This window comes from Staurois parvus, unplaced genomic scaffold, assembly GCF_062004578.1.
Source record: "Staurois parvus isolate SC_StPar_1 unplaced genomic scaffold, SC_StPar_1.0 ptg000275l, whole genome shotgun sequence".
NCBI lineage: Eukaryota > Metazoa > Chordata > Amphibia > Anura > Ranidae > Staurois > Staurois parvus.
The window spans coordinates 2,434,556-2,454,851 of NW_028318071.1; positions in this window are offsets into that span (position 1 = coordinate 2,434,556).

The following is a 20,296-nucleotide window of genomic DNA, read 5'->3' on the forward strand; positions in this document are numbered from 1 at the left end:
CCTTCTGTGATTGGTCACAGCAGGTCACATGGTACCAGGAATGGGAGCCGGTACTCGGATCTGTCATCGGCCGTGTCCGAGGTGCACGGCCCGTGACAGATCCCGCTGCTGCGCCGCTCTGCATTACCGCAAACGGCGCATGTGCTGGAGCACGCCAAATGGCGTGCACCCGGAATGAAGAGGCACATCTGAAGCCGTCAAACGGCCATTGGCCGGCCGGCTAATGGTTAATGGACACAATCCCAACCATATTCCTGTGAAATCTAAATGATAAAACTGTACTGAGTTCATAAATAAAGCTGTGTGTGTAATTGAGGTCTTGGGGCTCATTCACATGGGTGCTGTGGCCTGTAGAGTGTGAATCAGTGGTTTGTTTTTGTGGCTGTCGCCGTTTGCAGGCAACCTATGTGAAACTATGGAAATGCTGTAGGTTCTAATTTGACAAGCATATGGGTGCAGGTGTACAGCCCTGAACACAGACAGTGAGCATTCAGGGCCACTTCCCAATGCCTTCACACCTGTCAGATTAAAACCTGTGTTCATACAGCTGCTGTGTCCCCATAGTGCAGTGTTTCTGAACTCCAGTCCTCATGGACCCCCAACAGGTCATGTTTTCAGGATTTCCATTATTTTGCACAGGTGATTTGATCAGTTTCACTGCCTTAGTAATTACCACAGCTGTTTCATCTGAGGGAAATCCTGAAAACATGACCTGTTGGGGGTCCATGAGGACTGGAGTTGAGAAACACTGCCATAGTGTAACAGGTGGCTCCAGCCACATGAACAACCCACTCATTCATGCTGTACAGGCCAGAGGACCTGTGCGAATGTGGCATTTTTTTTCCTTTTTTTTTCCTCAGCTCATTAATTTTAATGGGCTGCCTAATGTGTGGGAACATGCAAAAATACTGCAGGCATATTATTTTGAAAGTGTGTTGCACCTAACTGCACAGTCGTGTGGTGCCATGCATTTTGGTGAATGAGTCTGTGTTTACTAGACGTGTGGAGGTACAATTAAGTTTTCATCATGGTACCTGCGCTCATCTGCAGAGGGCATTGCATTTCTTTGCTGTGCTGGAAAAAATGTGCTGTTGCATGCGTTTCTGCACCACAAATGGTGTGAACAAGTCCTAAGGGCCAGTTCACACTATAGAAACAGTCTAGATGTGTTCTAGATGCATTTTGCATGCACTTTTTTGATGCATGTTTAGCGTGTTCCAGTGCATTTTGGATGCATTTTTGACGTGTTCCAGTGCATTTTTTTATGCATTCCAGTTAATTTTTTCCCCTCTTTTTCTTCAATTCAATAAGGGACATGTGCGTTTTAGTGCGTTCCAGGGTGTTTTACCACTTTCCAGTACAGTTCTATGCATAAAGAATGCAGTCTGTTTTTGACTTTTTTGGCAGCACATGCAACGCACTGGAACTGCAAGCGCTGATGTGAACTATGACATTGACAACCATATAACCTTCTTTCGGTGCATTTTGGATGCAAAAAAAGCAGCTGAAACACATGTAGTGTGAGCTGGCCCTAAAGTTTATTATAGGTAAGGTAACTGGACTGACCAGGAATTGTGAATTCAATCAGACTAGTGGTGATATACAATCAGGAATCCTATATTAATGCGAGATCTGAGCTGTGGGTGATAGGAAATGAGACACATTAATCAGTAAATACCATTTTGGAACCCACCCTGATGGATGGATAGATGGAGCTGGATGACTAACCCATAGCTGCCAGCATACCGCTGCACCCTCAGATGTGTGATGTGTATAACCCATGTGCATTAATACTTTTGTTCTGGTGAGTGTACACCCGTTCCAAAGTTCATGCACTACTGTTCGTCACGGATAAACCACACGTGCCATTCATAGGCACTCTTGAGTTGGTACTCTCACACAAAGGACATTCCATTATTCAGGAATGATTATACAAACCTTTTTTAGCACCATTTACCTGTTTACATCATTATTGCACTTTTTTGATTTTACATGCGTTTATGATTGATAACATGCATTTATAGCGCTGCACTATTACTTTAACATAGAATAGTTACATGATTAAAGAGAATGAAGATATATAATTATATTGGGAAATTAGAACTAGACATTCCCAATTATCTGAGATATAAGTGTGAAAATGTTTGACATTTGAAAATAGAATGTATGACATTTATTAGGAAATGCATTTGTTGTCCGATCATTTTTGGAGAAACCGCAACCAAAAAAAAAATAAATTAATATAGGTGTGCTTTTTATTTTAAATTAGAAGTATTCTCATATGCAAACAGAAAAATGCCAATGGGACAAAGCCCGCAGTTATGTACCATCTAGCGAACATATCCGGCATTGCATCTAGAAATGTGCCTGACGTGATTCTGGATTTACTAACAAGAAAGTCTACAAAGTAGACTCTTTTCAATGAGTTTGCTAGATGCCTTTTTGAAGACTGACAGGTCTTGATTGATTGAATTGAGTCTGCCTGAATGTTCAGCGTCTGCTGGTAGACTCAATTCTTAGTAAATCAGGGCTATTTTGTTGTGAATAACCTTTTTTGATCTTTATATGTTCAGCAATTCTGACTTTAAGAGGTGTTTTTGTGCGGCCAATGTAGATTAAATTGCAGGGACACTTAATGGCATACACTACGTGTGGTATCACGTGATGCACTCTTGATTTTTAAACTCCTTGTTACATGTACTGGAGGTGAAGGAAAACACTTTCCCCTGGTTTCCAACAGCTGTTCTGCACACTTTGCATTTTTTACAAGCAAAAAACCTATTTTAGTTGGAAACATGGAATCCGTTTTAGGCGCATCAAGAATTTTTTTCACTACTTTCTTCTCTATTAACTGCCCTCCTATAGATAAATTTAGGTATTGTAGGTAAGACCAGTCCTAACACCTTATCCATTAGAAGTACATGCCAATGTTTATAAAATATATGTTCTATCTCTTTATATTGAGAGTGGAAATCAGACAGAAAATTCCATTGATGCATATTATTGATCTCTAAATCTAATTATTACTCAAACAAGTAGATCTAGGTACCCTTAATATTTCTCGTATATTATAATCCAAAAATTCTTCTGAATAACCTTTTTGTAAAAATCTATCTTTGATGATCTTAGATTGTACCATATAATCCTCCTCTAAAGTGCAGTTTCTCCTGACTCTCATAAATTGACCTCAGGGTATATTTCTAAGCCAAGTCGGGTGGTGACCACTTCTGATAGAAGTGGCAATTTTATTAATTCGTTGAATAATAACATCCAAAAAATTGATGGTGTCAGTGCTTAATTGGTAATCCAGTTTAAGCGATTTATTGTTGTCATTCAATTTAGCCATGAACTCGTGTAATGATGGCTCCGATCCTTCCCAAATCATGATCAAATCGTCTATATATCTCTTATAAAACAACAATTCATGTGCATGATGCAGGAAGATTGATCTGTCTTCCCATTCAGCCATAAAGATATTCGCCAGGGTGGGAGCAAACTTTGCTCCCATTGCATACATGTTGATAAAATGTATGATACCAAAAATAACTATGTGCAAGACAGAACTCCAACGCCTTCCCCAAAAAAACTTTATTAGTATGAGGGAGATCATCTCTCTAAGAGCCCAATTAAGGGCTAACAAAGCATCCTCATGACTGATGGTGTATAAGGAATTAACATCTGCTGTTACAAACCACACTACCTTCTCTTCTTTCAACTGGATATTCTCTAACTGGTGTAATAAATCTTTAGTGTCTCTCAAATATGCTCTCGTCTTCAGGACACTCTTCTGCAAAAACTTATCCAGATATTCACCCAACCTAGCTGTAACTAGCTGAAACAATACCATTTACTATTGGGCGTCCTGGAGGTTTTAATGCATTTTTATGTATTTTAGGTAATGTGTATATCACTGGGATTCTTACACTGCTAGGTTCAAGATATTTCTTTTCTTTATTTGATATGATCGTAGTATGGTAACCATCTTCAATAAGCTGTTTTAACTGTACTTTCTAATTACTAGTAGGATCTTTTTTCAAAATGATATATGTAGTCTCATCTCACAGCATTTGCTGCAATTAGAGCGTACAATACTCTCTATCCTTAACAACACCACCCCCCTTATCAGCTGGCTGTACTATGTCATTTCTTTTTTCTAAACTTCTAATGCCTTCTGAAATATAGGTGGGATTAATATGTTTCTGTGGAATGACAGTATCTAGGTCCTTCAAAACCAAATTCTTAAAGACATCCAGATACTGATTAGCATTATTCTGGGGATTGAAAGTGGACCTATTCCTAAGTCCACTGTCAATCACTACTGACTTTCTATGATTAACAGGAGCATCAATTTTTGGATTATTCAAGAAATATTTTTTAAATTTAATTGCCTTATGTACTTATGTATATCTATATAAACAGTGAATTTATCAATGGGTTTCTTAGGGGCACATTTAAGTCCCATATTCAAAATATTTAATTCTTTTGAAGTTAAACTGGCCTTGCTGATATTATTTATCCCTTCTTGATTTAGTCTCTCCTTCTCTTTTGCTGCTGAATTCTTCTACCTGCTCTGCAGCCTCTATGTCCTCTTCTCCTCTTACGGGTCTGTTGGGTGGGCAAAAGGGATGGCCCCTTTGGCCTCCCCTTCCCCACCCCCTGCCAAAAAAAGGGTTTTGACCATACTGTTGATATTGCAGGTAATAATTATCCTTAAAGAGAACTGGGAAAAAGGCGCTATGGAAAATGCTCTCAGACAAGCACCTTAGTGAAGGTGCATCTTTATTGGGTGAGACAAAGTAGCAAATATAATAAAATTGACCAGCCTGAAGTGGACAGTTTGTCTCCAATGGACGGCCCGTCCGCTCTGAGGGGAGCTGAGATCAGAGAATGCTCCTGTCGGCTTCAAATCATGTGGTGTCAGCGTACCAGCGTCCTGGGTGGTGTCACCATGGCAAGCGAAGGCAGTGTCCGGCATTGGCTTCAGCTGGGAGCATATGTAGGGTTACCAAGACGACATGTTTCGCGCAGTTGCGCTTTGTCAAGTCTCTGGTAACCCTGGCCGGCGGCCATTATATTGAAGACCATTAAAGGGAAGGCTGGCTGAGTGTAATTAGCAGGGGATGGGGTGTCAAACGGCTCGTCCTGAAGCAATGCTGAATACAAATTTAAAAGTTAAAAATGACATCGCTGGTTCATGGAAGCTATGTCAAAAATTGCGTTTATAGTGAGGTAATTATGGGTATATGGACAAAGAAGGGAGTAGGGAGAAGTGAATGCTTGGCATTTGAAAATGACTGTATAAAAGGTATATGAAAATGACTGTATAAAAGGTATGACTAAAAGGAATATAATAAAATCAATACAGGTATCAAATTAGGTAGCTCATATGTTCATAATTAAATAAATATAATAGATGCGTAATAACATGTATTCGTAATTGAGTAAACAGAATATATACATGGTAACAGTGCAGATTATAAGTATTAAAAGAGAACAAGTATTAAAAGAAGACAATACTGTATGTAATAAAAAACACACTGGAGGATTCCAGTTCCGGGGACTAGAAGTCATACTTGTTAAATAATGCTATGGATTTCAAGATCCTCATTGAGACCATTGGGGGTCATAGAACCTAATTTGTAGATCCAGAATGTCTCTCTCTTACATAAACGGGGTAGTCTTTCATTGTCAGTAAATGTACCCTTTGGAATATGTTCGATTGCTAAGACCTCAAGAAGACTGAAATTATTTTGATGGGATTGCAAAAAGTGCCTGGGGACACTATGCTTATCGCATCCATCTCTTATAACTCTTCTGTGCTCCCCTATGCGTTTGCGTAGAGGGCGTGTGGTTCGGTCTACATATAGGAGCTTTCACGGCCATGTGAGGACGTATATGACGTGGTCAGTTGCACACGTTATAAACTGACGAATGTGGTAGCTGTTGCCCTGGGAGTCCAAAAACTGTGATCTGCCATAGGTGATGGACTGACAGGTGAGACAACCTCTTTTGTTGCATCTGTAGATACCAGTTCTGTCGTCAAATGTAGGAAGGGGGCCATTATTTTTGTAGGTGGACAGTGACATTTTGCTTGGGGCTAGAATGTTTTTCAAAGTGCGGGCTCTCTTGAAAGTTACTTGTGGGGCGCGTGGGAGAATAGGTGCTAGTCTAGGATCTAATTGTAAAATGTGGCAGTGTTTGCGAATGATGTTTGTAATGTCACGATGTGATGTGTTGAAACCAGTGATGAACCTAACCGAGTTAGACTGGTCACGGGCCTGAGTGTATGTTCGGTCTATCAATACGCTATGTTTGGTATATGCGTTTTTTATAAGGGAAGGAGGATAGCCTTTCTCAGAAAACTTTTTTGAAAGGAGAGAACCTTGTTCTTGGTAATCACATAATTTTGAACAGTTCTTCCTTAGTCTTTGGAATTGGCCACTGAAAATATTATTTTTCCAGGCTGGATGGTGACAACTAGAATAGTGTAGATATGGGTTCCCACTGGTGGGTTTGGTGTAATTTGTACTACAAATTTCATTATCTGTGACTGATAAAACCAAGTCTAAAAAGATTATATCTTGGGAGTTAAAAACATGAGTAAAAGAAAGTCCAAGGTAGTTTGAATTGCAATATGCGACAAAAGATAAAAATTCATTCAAATCACCATCCCAGATTAATAAAATGTCAATATAGCGCCCAAAAAAACTCGATATATTTGGCAAAGGGGTTGTTTACTTGTATATATTGTTTCTCCCAAAAGCCCATTGTGATATTGGCGTAACAAGGGGCGACTTTCGCTCCCATCGCAGTCCCTTTAGTTTGCAAGTAAAATTGGTCAAGGAATGTAAAATAATTATGCGTAAGGCAAAATTCTGTACATTCAATAATAAATTTGGCTTGGGTGGAGTTGATAGAACTTTCAGAAGATAAGAAATATTGAAGAGCCTGTAGGCCTATGTGGTGGGGGATTGATGTGTATAAGGAAGTTACATCAAGTGATGCCCAGTGATACCCATGTTTCCACTGATAATGGCTGAGGATTTCTATCACATGACTGGAGTCTCTGATGTATGACGGCAATTGTACAACTAATGGTTGGAGGAAATAGTCAATGTATTTGGAAAGGCCATTAGTAAAACTATTGGTGCTTGCAATTATAGGGCGGCCAGGGGGATGTGTAGTAGATTTGTGTATTTTTGGCAAATGATAAAAATATGGAGTACTACAAATAGGGGGAAGGAGAAAAGACTTTTCTCTCTTATTAATTACACTATCATTATAGGCTTTGTCAGTGAGTAATTTGAGGGCTATTTGGTATTCTGGTAAGGGATCTGCCTTTAGTAACTGATATGTGTCGATATCAGAAAGGAGACAAATGGACTCATTGATGTAATCACTGGTGTGTTGTACAACAAGACTTCCTCCTTTATCAGCTTGCTTAATGACAATGTTTTTATTATTCTCTAAGTTTTTTAAAGCTTGTGCTTCGGAATTGCTCATGTTATAACTGATAGGTGGCTTATTGCACAAGCTGAAAAGATCTTTATAAGCTGCCTGGTAGAAGGTCTCGATGTATGGTCCCTTGGACTGTACTGGAAAGAAACTGTATTTGGATTTAAAACTGGTGTGAATGATATCTGGGTCTAAGGAAATCATGGGTGTTTGCGTGTTAGAAGGATGGCTTTCCATCCATAGATCCTCTAGCATCTGGACTAATATTCTATCATCTTCTTGAAAAGAAGTGTCTGTATTGATAGTATGAGAATCAATACCAATAGTTTGGGGATCAGTGTCAGATGGGGAGATATTAGAAAAATGTATTTTGATAGTTAAAGACCGAATAAAACGATTTAGGTCTTGAAATAGGTAAAATTTGTTAGGGCCTGATGCAGGAGAGAAACTGAGTCCTTTCCGGAGTAAAGATAGCTCATCATTGGATAGTATGTGTGAGGAGAGATTGAAAATCTTTACTGTACTATTGTGTTCGGTGAGTCTAGTTTCTCTTTCTTTTTTAGCCTGGAGTCTCTTTCCACCACGTCTGCCTCTTCTAGTTTTCTTTTTTCTTTTACTGTCCCCATTGGGAGGGTCTCTAAAAAAACTTGTGGAAGGGAGCTGGGATCACTTTCTGATGGTAGTCGGGAAGGGAGTATAGAATTTCCTGTGATGAAGGAATTTAGGTCCTGAGATAAAGGACCATAACGGTTTGGAGTAGGAATTGAAAAATAATTGTTTAGTGGTAAATCTGTACTAATGGATGAGATGGGATTGGAAAGATTAGTACTGGAGGCTGTTACATTGTTGGGGGGGGGGGGGGGGGGGTTAGGCAGGGAAACACCAGTGGCATCGGAATGTTGAATTAATAGATTAATAGATGTAGATTCAATGGGTGATGATGGTGTTGGAAAGGTTGTGCTGGGTGTATGTTGGATAGAGGAGGAAGGGGGAAGGGGTTATTTATCCTTATACTCATTTACAGGTTGATACCTAATCTACATTGGCCGCACAAAAAGACCTCTTAAAGTCAGAATTGCTGAACATATAAAGAACATCAAAAAAGGTTATTCACAACGCAATGTGTCTGATCATTTTGCAAAATTTTATAGTAAAAACCCGAAGGTACTCAAGTTTTGGGGGGTTGATTGGGTTCCCCCAAATTAAAGGGGTTCAAATAGGGTAAGGGCCCTTTCTCAAAGGGAAACAAAGTGAATATACTTACTGCAGTCCTTAGTACCTGGATGGTTAAATGTTGAAGTTGATATTAATTGCTTCATTAGTGATGTTTGAGTATAATATGCAGTAGTGGTATGTATGTGTGTGTGTGTATATATATATAATATACCATTCCTTACATGTACTTGCTAGTATTTATTCATGGTTATAGTCATTTTTTATAGTAATTATACACTATACAATTAGTATGTCTAATTTTATATTAATTATATACTCCAATTAGTATATGTCCAATATTTATTATTATTTTATATGTATGATTTAATTCATGTGTTATTGATTTGTATTTTTGTTATAACTTTGCCCTGTTTCCTATAATACATGTATTTTGATGGTTGCCAGTAGTTTGCATCACTTCCTGTAGTACGGAGGTAGACAGATTAGCTGTAATTAGTCATCTGCTGATTGCAATTATAGGCTTCCTATATAAGTGTTCAGTCGCACTGCTCCGTCATCCCTATGATTAAGTCAGGATATGACGAAACGCCTCAGGGTGTGACGGTGCGGCTGACCGGATGTGACGTAGACCGGAAGTGACGTAGACCGGAAGTGACGTGGTGGTGTTTGCTGGATTATCCGATGGTGGTGAGAACACCATGCGGTTCCAACTAACCCTTCACTATTATCATATAGGCTTGTCTTTTAATGTTACATTGTAAGTGCAATTTTTTAAGCAATAAACGCCTATTCATTGGGTAATACACCATTGGAGCGGTTTTTGTTTTTGCTTCCTTTATATGATACGGTGGTAAGTGGAATAGCTAATATATGGAGGATTGAATCGTTTGGGCAACTCATAGAGATATTTGTGGATGACCTCCCAGCACACATCATTGGAATTATTCCTTCCTGCTTGCATTTATGATTCATTTGGTGAGTGTACACCCGAGTGGGGGATACAGAGAGCACGGAAGGATTCTTGTTTGAGCACAATTTTTTCTCATCACGGGACTTTCTATTTTAGTTTATTATTGTATTTAGTTCTTGGATGTGGACTTTATTTTTTATTAGAATTAACACACCATTATAGTTTTATGTGTTAAAATTAATTTTTTATATAATTTATATATATTTTTATTACGTATTGATGTATTTTTTTAGGTTTTGATTTTTTATGTTCTTGCCAATGTATGGGTCTGTTGTGAGAGGTTACTGAGGTCCCTCTCATGACATACACAAAGTTCATATTATTATTAGTTTGACACTGCAAGGTGTTTGCGCTACTTTTTCACTATACACATTGTGGAATATGTTTAACACATTTTTTTTAACCTGCAAAAAAAGTGCATTTATTCATTTTTTTTAAAAAGGTGAATGTATCCTTTAAAACTGAGGACTCTGCTGAGGTGGCCAAAAAGGTACCTATCCCCTTTGGTATGCACAAGCCGACTAGGTCCAGATAAAGTTTTTTCCTTATCCCACATGCTTTGATAGGTTTTTAGTTACAAAGATTGGGAACATCCGAAACATCCCTTTGTGGTTCTGAAGTGCTTTGTGGTATGTTACCCCTTTGAGGATGCCTTTCTGAAGAAGTGGACCTCGCCTACTGTGGTGGATCCTCCTAATTTGCGGCTGAATATAGCAGCCGTGATACCGGTGGTGGTCTCCACTGAGCAGAATTGGTCACCAGCTCTATGTTTACCATTGCGAGATCAGCATTGTGGCTTGTGTTGGCTATGGCCCTGGTGTCTCAAATGCTTACTGAATAGACTAAGGCTCTTCGGCAAGTTTGTCCACCGGACAAATGAATCAGGTGTATGTGGATCTGGTGGACCAGTTGGTCCAGGGCTTGAAGTACACTTGTGATGCATCCTTGGATGCTGCTCTGCTCCTTTCTAAGCTCTCTCTCCCCACAGGCTGCGGTGGAGATTATACCGCATTGTAAGTCTAGGCCTTCCTTTACTGCCCACAAAAGGCTTTTTCATCCCCCTGGCTCCTCGGAAAAGGGTTCCAAGCTGTTCAAGGTCCCCACAGGTGGTTCTAAGCACTCCTGGACACCAAGCCTGCAGAAAAGTCCTCATCAGTAAAGGGGTTTTCCCTCACCCGTTTTCAGGGTAGGGCGTCATTTTCGCTGGCTCTTGGGCCCAAGGACGTCCCTCATTCCAGGAAGATCGGTCCATGAACTGCTTATGTCTGGCTAGAGGAAAGAACTTATTTCTTATCCACCAAAGAAATTCTTTGCCTCCAATCTTTGCCATCAAGTCTGTGCAGCGCTGTGTAGGATCTGCTGTGCAAGGAAGCAGTAGTCTCTGTGCCCAAGTCGAAATGGTTCCAGGGGTTTTACTCCAATCTGTTCACAGTTCCAAACAAGGATAAAGTTCACCAGATTTTGGACCTTCATGGCCTTGAACTACTTCATGCACATGCAGGAGTTCAAGATGGAGCCCATCCATTCAGTGCTGGCTTTTCTTCATCAGGGGGATTTTCTGACATCCACAGGCATCAAGAGTGAATATCTGCACGTTCCCATTCTAGGAGGAACATCAGCGGTCACTTAGTTTTGCGGAGGGGCACACATTATCATTTTGTGGAACTCGCCTTTGGGTTGCCCTCATCCCTCCGGCTATTCTCCCAGGTGCTGGCCCCAGTCCTAGCATTGCTGAGACATGACTGTTTATCTGGATTACCTGCTCCTTCAAATGGACTTCCACATTGTACTGACTGGGGATTATGATGCGCTCCCCCTGCAGGAATTCAGATAGGACCTAAACCTCAAGAAGTCTGCCCCGATCCTGAGTGTCTGGGCCTGAGTCTCCACTCAGGCCACAGTGTTTCTCCTGGTGGATGAGCTCTGAAAGTGTTATACTGTGGTTCAACTACTCTTGTCCTACAAGCAGTCCTCCCTGCAGGCTTGCTCTGGGTCTTATGGTGTCCACCTTCAAGGCAGTCCCATATGCGTAGTTCTGCCTAAGTTCTGCAGACAGTAATCCTGTTGATCTTGGACAAGTCTCCCACTTTCCTGGACAACTAGATTTGGGCCAGTCCACAAGTGCCTCCCTCTACTGGTGGCTTCAGTCTCCTCCCCTTTCCCCACTGCACTGGATGGTAGTCAAAACTGGATTTTTGTTACTCAACATTTGTACTTCTGACACTGCTTTGTGACTAGCTGGCTTGCCTATAGCAGAGAGGGGGTTTATAATAGGGTTTGCTGTGTTGTTATTCTGCCTAGTGATGTACTCCTGTAGCTGGTCAAGAATCAGAAGAGCTGTGTTCGTCAATGAACTCAGAGAAAGGGATTTTACAGCGAGTAACAAAAATCCGGTTATTTGCTCCCTTTTGGCATGTTAAAGCAGAATTCAAGTCAATAATTTTAAAAACCACTGACAGGTAGGGTTTTTATGACAGGGGTGACCCTAGTTTTCTCTTCTGTCATAAATTATTCTCCCTGCCTGGCAGCAGTAATATACTGTGAGCTGCACATGCACTGCGCTGCACAGAGTACGTTTATGGTAGTGCCCTGATAAAGTGACACCAGAGCACATTCAAATGGACAAAAAGAGCAAACCTCAAATGAAGACCGGGAAAAGATGGAAGCCCTAGGTTTCAGCTGGTGTGCTGAGTGTGCAGTACTAAAGGATTTTATTTGACAGGTAAGTCTGCCATAATGTGCTAATATGCTGTAGATACTAGCACATATCATGGCCTAATCCTCCTGAGGCCCCATTTAAAAATTACATATAGTGGCAATTAATTCCACTTTAAAGATGAATTCTAGGCATGGCATATTTTTACAATGTTAAATTGGTCTAGCTGGGAGTGATGTAATTATGTATATACCATACCGATGTATGGTATATAGCATTCTCTGAATGGTGCCTATGCTGATTGGTCAACCTCCTGTGTTCTATACATCAGGCCAACTGCTCAGCAAGGAACCCAGAAGCAATTGGAGTCCACTGGAGTAGTGGTGTCAAGTTCAATGATTTCTAGCTTCCAGGGTTATCAACCGGAGATGTCATATATGTAGTTACATTGGTCCAAGCTGCACCAATGTAACGATGTAAAAATATATCATGCCTGGAATTATTCTTTAAATATACAATTGAAAGCTCAATTGTGTATTTATAAAAAAAACTCAGCTCCACCTTCCAGCAGTTACATTCCCTGCTGGCTGCTGTCGTCTTTTTCCAGGTGCCAGCTTTTTGGCCTTTTGATTGGTCAGCGGGAGATGATGTAATCTTGTGTAGTCAGTTAATCCAGCAGAGTGTTCTGGGAACACTCAGTGTACATGCAATAGAAAACTGCAAGAAGGCAGGTAAGTGTGTTATAGTGTATTGCAGACGAGTCTTAGCATATCTCTTCTGCAATAAAGAGTTGCCTGCTCACAGTTTTTAAAAGTTTAGTTTCACTTTAAGGTGACCAGATTTTAAGAATGAAATCTAGGAACTGTACATAAAAGTATGACCAAGCTGTGCAAACAATAGGATGGCACTTAAAGTGGTATGGTTAAATAAAACCTAACCCCTCTCTGCTCTCAGTCAAGAGTAGACATTGCACCAGGGGCAGACTGACAACTCATGGGGCCCCCGAGCAATAGGGGATCATGGGGCCTCTGTGCCTTGCCCACACCCAAAAAAGCCTGTGAAAAAGCCAAGGAAAGGTACCAGGGGCATCTCGTGGGGCCCCCTACTGACCCCGGGCCCTCGGGCAGTGCTCAAATGGTCAGTCCGCCCCTGTATTGCACAGATTGCAGCAGTAACACAGAGTGCATAGGTAAAGAGTAAGTAATGCATAGTGTTCTGCCCGAATTTAATGTATTTTTCATGTCTTGTAATGAACTGCTTAGGTTATTTTTCTGTTGTATGCTTACATCTAGTGGTGGTTCTAGGCCATTACTAATGGTTTACTAATGTGATTTTGTTTTTTTGCTCTGTCTTCCCCTCCTGTTTAAGGCTAGTTATTTTAGCCCTAGTTATACCCACCTTCTTCCATGTTCCTTTAGGACTCGTTCTCAGCAGCAGAGGCTGGTGTACTGTGTGTGGTCTGGCTGGACCAGCACAGTGTTGATGCAGTGATGCTAGCACATCGCACTTTTCATTTTTTTTTTAAACCAACTTTATGAAATGTCACTGCGTCGCATTTTAATTGAGTTCAATTGGCTGGCGTGCGGTGACCTGCTCTGCACTGGAAAAAAGTATAACATATAGTACTTTTTTTTCAGCGCACAACCGGCCACATTGAAGACAAGTAATCTTGCCTCACCTTGTAGTGGCAGTGTGGTGGGACTGTGCTGGAATAGCCATCCAACGCAGTCTCACTGTACCTGGTGTGAAAGTTATTGGGGTTGATTTAGTAAAACTGGGAAGTGCAAAATCTGGTGCAGCTGTGCATGGTAGCCAATCGGCTTTTAACTTGCTGAGCTGATGTAGATCTGCTGCCAGATTTTGCACTCTCCAGTTTTAGTAAATCAATCCCATAGGGAGTGAAAAATCTGGTGTAGTTGTGCATGGTATCAATCAGCTCCAAATGTTGACAGAAAAAACTGGAAGCTGATTGGTTTCTATGCAGAGCTGCACCAGATTTTGCACTCGCCAGTTTAAAAGAGAAGTTACATAGTCTGGCTGAAAAAAGAAAAGTCCATCCTGTTCAACCATTCAAACAAAGGAAGTTATCCTATACCCACAGTTGATCCAGAGGAAAGCAAAAAAATCCAGCAAAGCAAGATCCAATTTGCTCCCCCAAGAGGCAATCGGATATTCCCTGGATCAACTTTACCTATAACTGTTAGCATCCAGTTGTATTCTGTGTATCCAAGAAAGAATCCAGGCCTTTTTTGAAGCAATCCATTGAGCTGGCCAGAACCAACTCTTGAGGGAGTCTATTCCACATTTTCACAGCTCTCACTGTGAAGAAACCTTTCCGTGTTTGGAGATTAAATTTCTTTTCCTCAAGATGTAAAGAGTGCCCCCTCGTCCTCTGTGATGATCTCAGGGTGAATAGCTCTACACTGAGTTCACTATATGAACCACTGATGTATTTATACATGCTGATCATATCCCCCCTAAACCCCCCTGGCGGTATTCCCGAGTGTAGATCGGGGTTAACTTTCAGTACCAGAAACGGTAACCCCGAGCTACACTCGGGATTACACTGCAATGTTGCTCTGGGTATCCCTCGAGCACTTACCTTGTCCCACGGTCCCACTATGTCCCCCCTACAGCATCCCAGGCCATGTCCTCCGGCCGATGCTGGCATCCATCTTCCGGGTTCCATTCCCTGTGAACATTGGGACGTATGGGGGACAGAACCGGTGGGAATTTCAAAAATGTAAAAATTTGACATTCACTCAATACACTAAAATCTGATAGTATTACATTAGTATTGCTGTATCAAACCATTGCACATACATTTTGTCCCTAGTGCTTTGTCCTGTGCCCTGCCTGCATTTTTACCTATGGCTTATGATAAGAGGTACCTCTCAGGGGACATTGCACCATATCCTAGTTATTCTCTAGACCAGTTATAATATTTACATTGCGGTTATTGCTTACATGCACTGTTTATTGATGACTTTGCTGATTTATGTAATGATTCCAGTCTAGTGGTACAGAATTATATTCTAACCTTGGCATTCTTCTCTTCTATCAGCTATCAATACAGAAAAGTCTCTGCAAGACTTAGAGAACTCTACTGCCTTTTAACAAAGAAAAGCAATTTGCATTTTTGAAGGCCAAGTTACTGATATATGACAATATATCACAATTGGATAAAAGTGTATACTGCCACTTTAACTCTTCAAGGCACTGCAAGACATCTTACAGATTTTAAAGATGCTGCTCTCCGTGATTCTTGCTGAGTATTCAACTCATAATGACCTTGAGCTGAAGCAGAAGACTCTAAAGACAAAGCTTTTTGCATTGAGAGAGAATCAGCTCTCCAATGCACATATGCAGAGTCAAGCACAAGCCACAAATGTACAAGTACAGGCCAAAGTACAAACTGCAATGATTCAAGCAGAGTCTGAAGCAGAAACAAAGGCAGTACAGGCTGGGACAGAAGCACAGCTATAAGTCCTCACAAAGAAAGAAAGCAGTAGCCTTAGCTTAGAGCAGTGATCTCCAAATTGCAGCTCTTTGATTGCTTTTATCCAGCCCTAGAGGCACTATTTCACCAAGTGATACCAACAATTGGGGCATAATTCTCCCCATGGACACCAATGAAGGGGCACAATATCTCCCAATTACACCAATGATGAGTTACAATTCCTCCCACTGACACCAATAATCGGGTGCTATTCCTCCCACTGACACCAAAGATGGGGCACTATTCCTCCCACTGATATTGGGACCTTTTCTACTCTCAATGGCCACAGTCTGGCCCAGCTAAACTCTGAAGGACAGTAAATTGGCCCCTTGTTTAGAAAGTTTGGAGACACCTGGCTTAGAGTTTTGGAACAAGCTGAGGAGGAAGAAGTCTTCCATTATCCTCTTTTGACAACCACCGATGAATCTGCTAGATGGACCTTGAAGTTTGTCCTAAATCAAAACAATCAGCATACAAGTGCACTAGAAACTTTAAACCCTGTACACTGATCCATAGGATATTCAACAGCAGGAGAAGCTCCTGCAATCAGCTATACAGGTCACTCAATAGATATTTCTCTACCTCGAGAGTTACTACCATCCTATACAGCAATTTTTGTGCCACTTCAAACTATCCTGATTCCAGCTCACCAAATTGTCTCAAAACCTTTTGAGACTAAACACACTGTTCACAAGGCCAACACCACCAGACCTCAAGTTGTCAAACCTTCTGCTACTCCATTCTTTTTTCCAACTCTAAATAACAGGTATTGGATATCACCATTTCTAGCTGGCACATTTTGATGGCTGGAAGCTAAAAAGAGTGGGAAATTTGAGCGGAGAGTGAAAAACAGTTTTGCTTTTCACTGCTGAGATTTCTGAACCTGTAAACGACAACTGATATTTCCTGATATTTCCAGTAATATTAATATTGTTACTGGGAAAATGAGTGCTAGCAGGGTTGAAGGTTTTGTGCAGTGCACAATGTGCCGCATGTATGCAACAATGGAGCAACAATTCCAGGATGGATACCGCTGTGACAGATGTGAGCAGGTTTTCCTTCAGGAAGCTCACGTTAGAGATCCGGAGAAGTTTGTAAAACTGGGAAGAACCGACAACCTTGAAGGGGGTTTTCTGCTCTCTGAGCAGGTAGGTAATGGAACTGATGTGGAGGGTGGAGGGACTAGTAAGGATTATCAGGTAAGAAGATGGGTTACTGTAGCAAGAGGGAGTGGTAGGGGTTCACAGAAAAGGAAGGCCAGCCCTGGGTTTGAGCACCCAAACAGTTTTGCCATGTTGGGTGAAGATGCAGGGGTGGCAAGCTCAGGGGTGGCAGCCCTGGATGTCACTGCTATCCCTAACAACTGGGAGGGCAGACCATCTGGGAGGGATGATGAGGGTAGTGTAGGCCTAGACATTTGGTGGTAATAGGGGATTCTATAATGACCTGGACTGGTAGAATAATGTCACCAGGATCACCTCAACCAAATTGTTTTCTGTCTCCCTGGTGCCAGGGTTTGGCATGTGGTGGACCTGGTTGATAAATTACTGGGAGGGGCTGAGTATAACCCAGCTGTCTTGGTCCATGTTGGAACCAATGACAGAATACATGGAAAGTGGAGACTCCTTAATCAATTTAAAGAACTAGGCTGCAAGTTGAAGGGAAGGACCTCCAGGGTGATATTCTCTGAAATATTACCTGTGCCATGCGCAACTCAAGAAAAACGGGGAGATTAGAAAACTAAATACATGGCTAAAGACCTTGTGTAAGAGGGATGGATTTGAGTTTCTAGAACACTGGGCTGATTTTTCATTGGGATGCAAACTAGATGCTAGAGATGGTTTGCACCTAAATGGAAGGCAGTCTGCTGTGTTGGGGGAGAGGTTTATGGGATGGCTGGAGGAGTATTTAAACTAGGATTGATGGGGGAGGGAGAATTAAATTATAATGGGGCAGACAAATCAGACAGGGGTTAGTCGTTACTGGTGGGTGGAGTGGAGAAAGATGGGGGGAGGGATATAGCAGGTGATAAGAAGGTGCCCATGTTACAAACAACCATTGGAATTGGTACCATTTGTACAAAAATACAAAATATGCAATATATGTGTGCAAATGGTGAATTAAATTAAAGTGTTTGTTCACCAATGGCAGAAGTCTGCCAAGCAAAATAGGTGAGTTGGAAGCTTTGGTGCATGAAGAGAACTATTATTTAACTGGGATTGCTGAATCTTGACTTCATTCTTCACATCACTGGACCATTAATATTCCTGGCTATGTTCTCTTTTGGACCAAGGTAAAAAGGAAAGGTGGTGGTGTCTGTCTATATGTGAGAAGTGATCTCAGAGTGAGTGTGAAAAAGGATCTAGTTGATGGAGAGTGATGAGGCTGAAGCATTATGGGTGGAACTGCACATGGGGGTGAGTACTACAAAGGTAATAATTGGAATTTGTTATAGGCCACCCATTGTTAATGAGGAGGTGGAGACTCTGTTCCTTGCACAGGTCGAAAAGGCTGCAAAGGCTGGGACAGCGATAATAAGGGGGATTTTAACTACCTAATTGACTCGAGCAATGGCACTGCAGGAACAGTTAAAGGGCAAAAATGTATAAACCTACTACAGTACAATTTTATGGTACAGTTCATAGAGGCCCCAACTAAGAATGGTGCTCTGCTGCACCTGGTAATATGAAACCATGCAGAGATTACTAATATCCATATAAAAGAACATATGGGTAGCAGTGACCATAACATGATTTTATTTATTGTTCGCTGTAAACAACAAGGACCTACAGGAAAAATAAAAATGCTCAATTTTATATTCAAATATTTTTATTGAAATTTCAACATACAAAGAAGAAGAAAGAACAAAATAATATGAGAGGGTCAACCTTGTTTGATTCACATTTGAGAGAAACAATATGTGGAAAGAAGAGTTAAGAGAGAAGAGGGGGTTCCCCACCTAGTGGCCGGGGAACCAATATGTCCTTAATTTATTTACATGAGAGGTATGCTCAGTATATTGTGAACCGTTCTAGAGAACTAGTGAGGAGTAGGGATGGGGGAAGTATGAGGTTGAGGGGGGGAAAGGAACGTAAGAACAAAAAACATGAAGAGGGGGGAGGGGAGGAAAAGCACCAATGAAGTACGGGTAGGAAGTATTGTACTCATATCATGTTATTACGCATCTGGGATTATTTAACCATCGCGACCAATGGATTGTAAATTTGTGGAAGGAGGAATTGTAAATTGCTATTCTTCTCTCCATTGCGCATTGGAGGTTAAGGTCAGATATGAGGCGGGACACTGATGGGATGGTGATGGATCTCCATAGTCTGGTGATGTTAGTTTTTGCGGCTGCTAAAATGTGGATGATAATGGTGCGTACATTTATAGGGAATGTGTCTATTCCAATGTGGAGAAGCGCCAAGGCGGGATTTGGAGTTACTAAAGTTCCTGTGAGTAAGGAGATTATCTGGAAGACCTTGTTCCAGTACGATTTGAGCGATTTACATGTCCAGAGAATGTGTAGAAGTGTTCCTTTTTCTCCGCAATGTCTCCAGCATGTATGCGAATGTTGAGGGTAAAATAAGGATAGTTTGGTTGGGGTTAAGTACCAATGAAGTAGTATTTTTAAATATGTTTCCCAATGGGAACTACATTTGGAAGCTTTAAAGGTGATGGTGAATGTTTTTTCCCAAATGTTTGGGGTTATTGTTTGGCAGAGATTTTGTTCCCAATTGATTAAGGAAGAGGTATATGTAGTGAATTGTGTCTCGGTAATGAGTGAATAGAAAGTCGAAATTCCTTTCTTAGGATACGGTTTCCTTTGAAAGAAGTGCTGTGCGGTTGCAGGAATTTCTATTTCAAATGGTATTTGTGTTTTGTAAATGGAGTTGGATATGCGCATATAACTAAATTGTTCCCTATCAGGAAGATGAAATTTCTGCTGGATAACAGAGAAGGAGTCTAATTTGTGGTATGTGTAAATATCCTTTATGTGAAGTATACCGAGGCTTCTCCATGTTGATATGTTTAAGTGAGGAGTGAGGAAGTGTAGGGATGAGAAGGGGGTAGGGATTTTTACATTGCTTGTGTTTCCTTGAGCGCGGGTTGAGAAATCAGACCAAGCATTTAGAGAAGCCTGTATGCAGGGGTGTGTTTGTAGGGTTTTAGGTTGAGCTGCTCTGGGTATGAATAATGTGTCTGTTATTGAGTGTGGTAGGCCCAAGGAGGTTTCTATTTTGGTCCAAATCTTTTCATCGGTAGGGTGCCACCAGAAGTAGAGCTGGTCCAGTAAAGCGGCTTGGTAATATGATTTTAAGTGAGGGAGACCTGCTCCACCTCTGGAGGGAGGACGTAGTAATAGGTTCGTAGAGCATCTGGGTCTTTTAGAGTTCCAAAGAAATTTGTTTAATATAGCTTGAAGTTTAGCGAAAAAGGTGTGGGTGATTGGTATAGGAAGCGTCCGAAATATATATAGTATTTTAGGTAATATGCACATTTTCATGGTCGCTACTCTACCTAGAGTCGATAGTGTGGA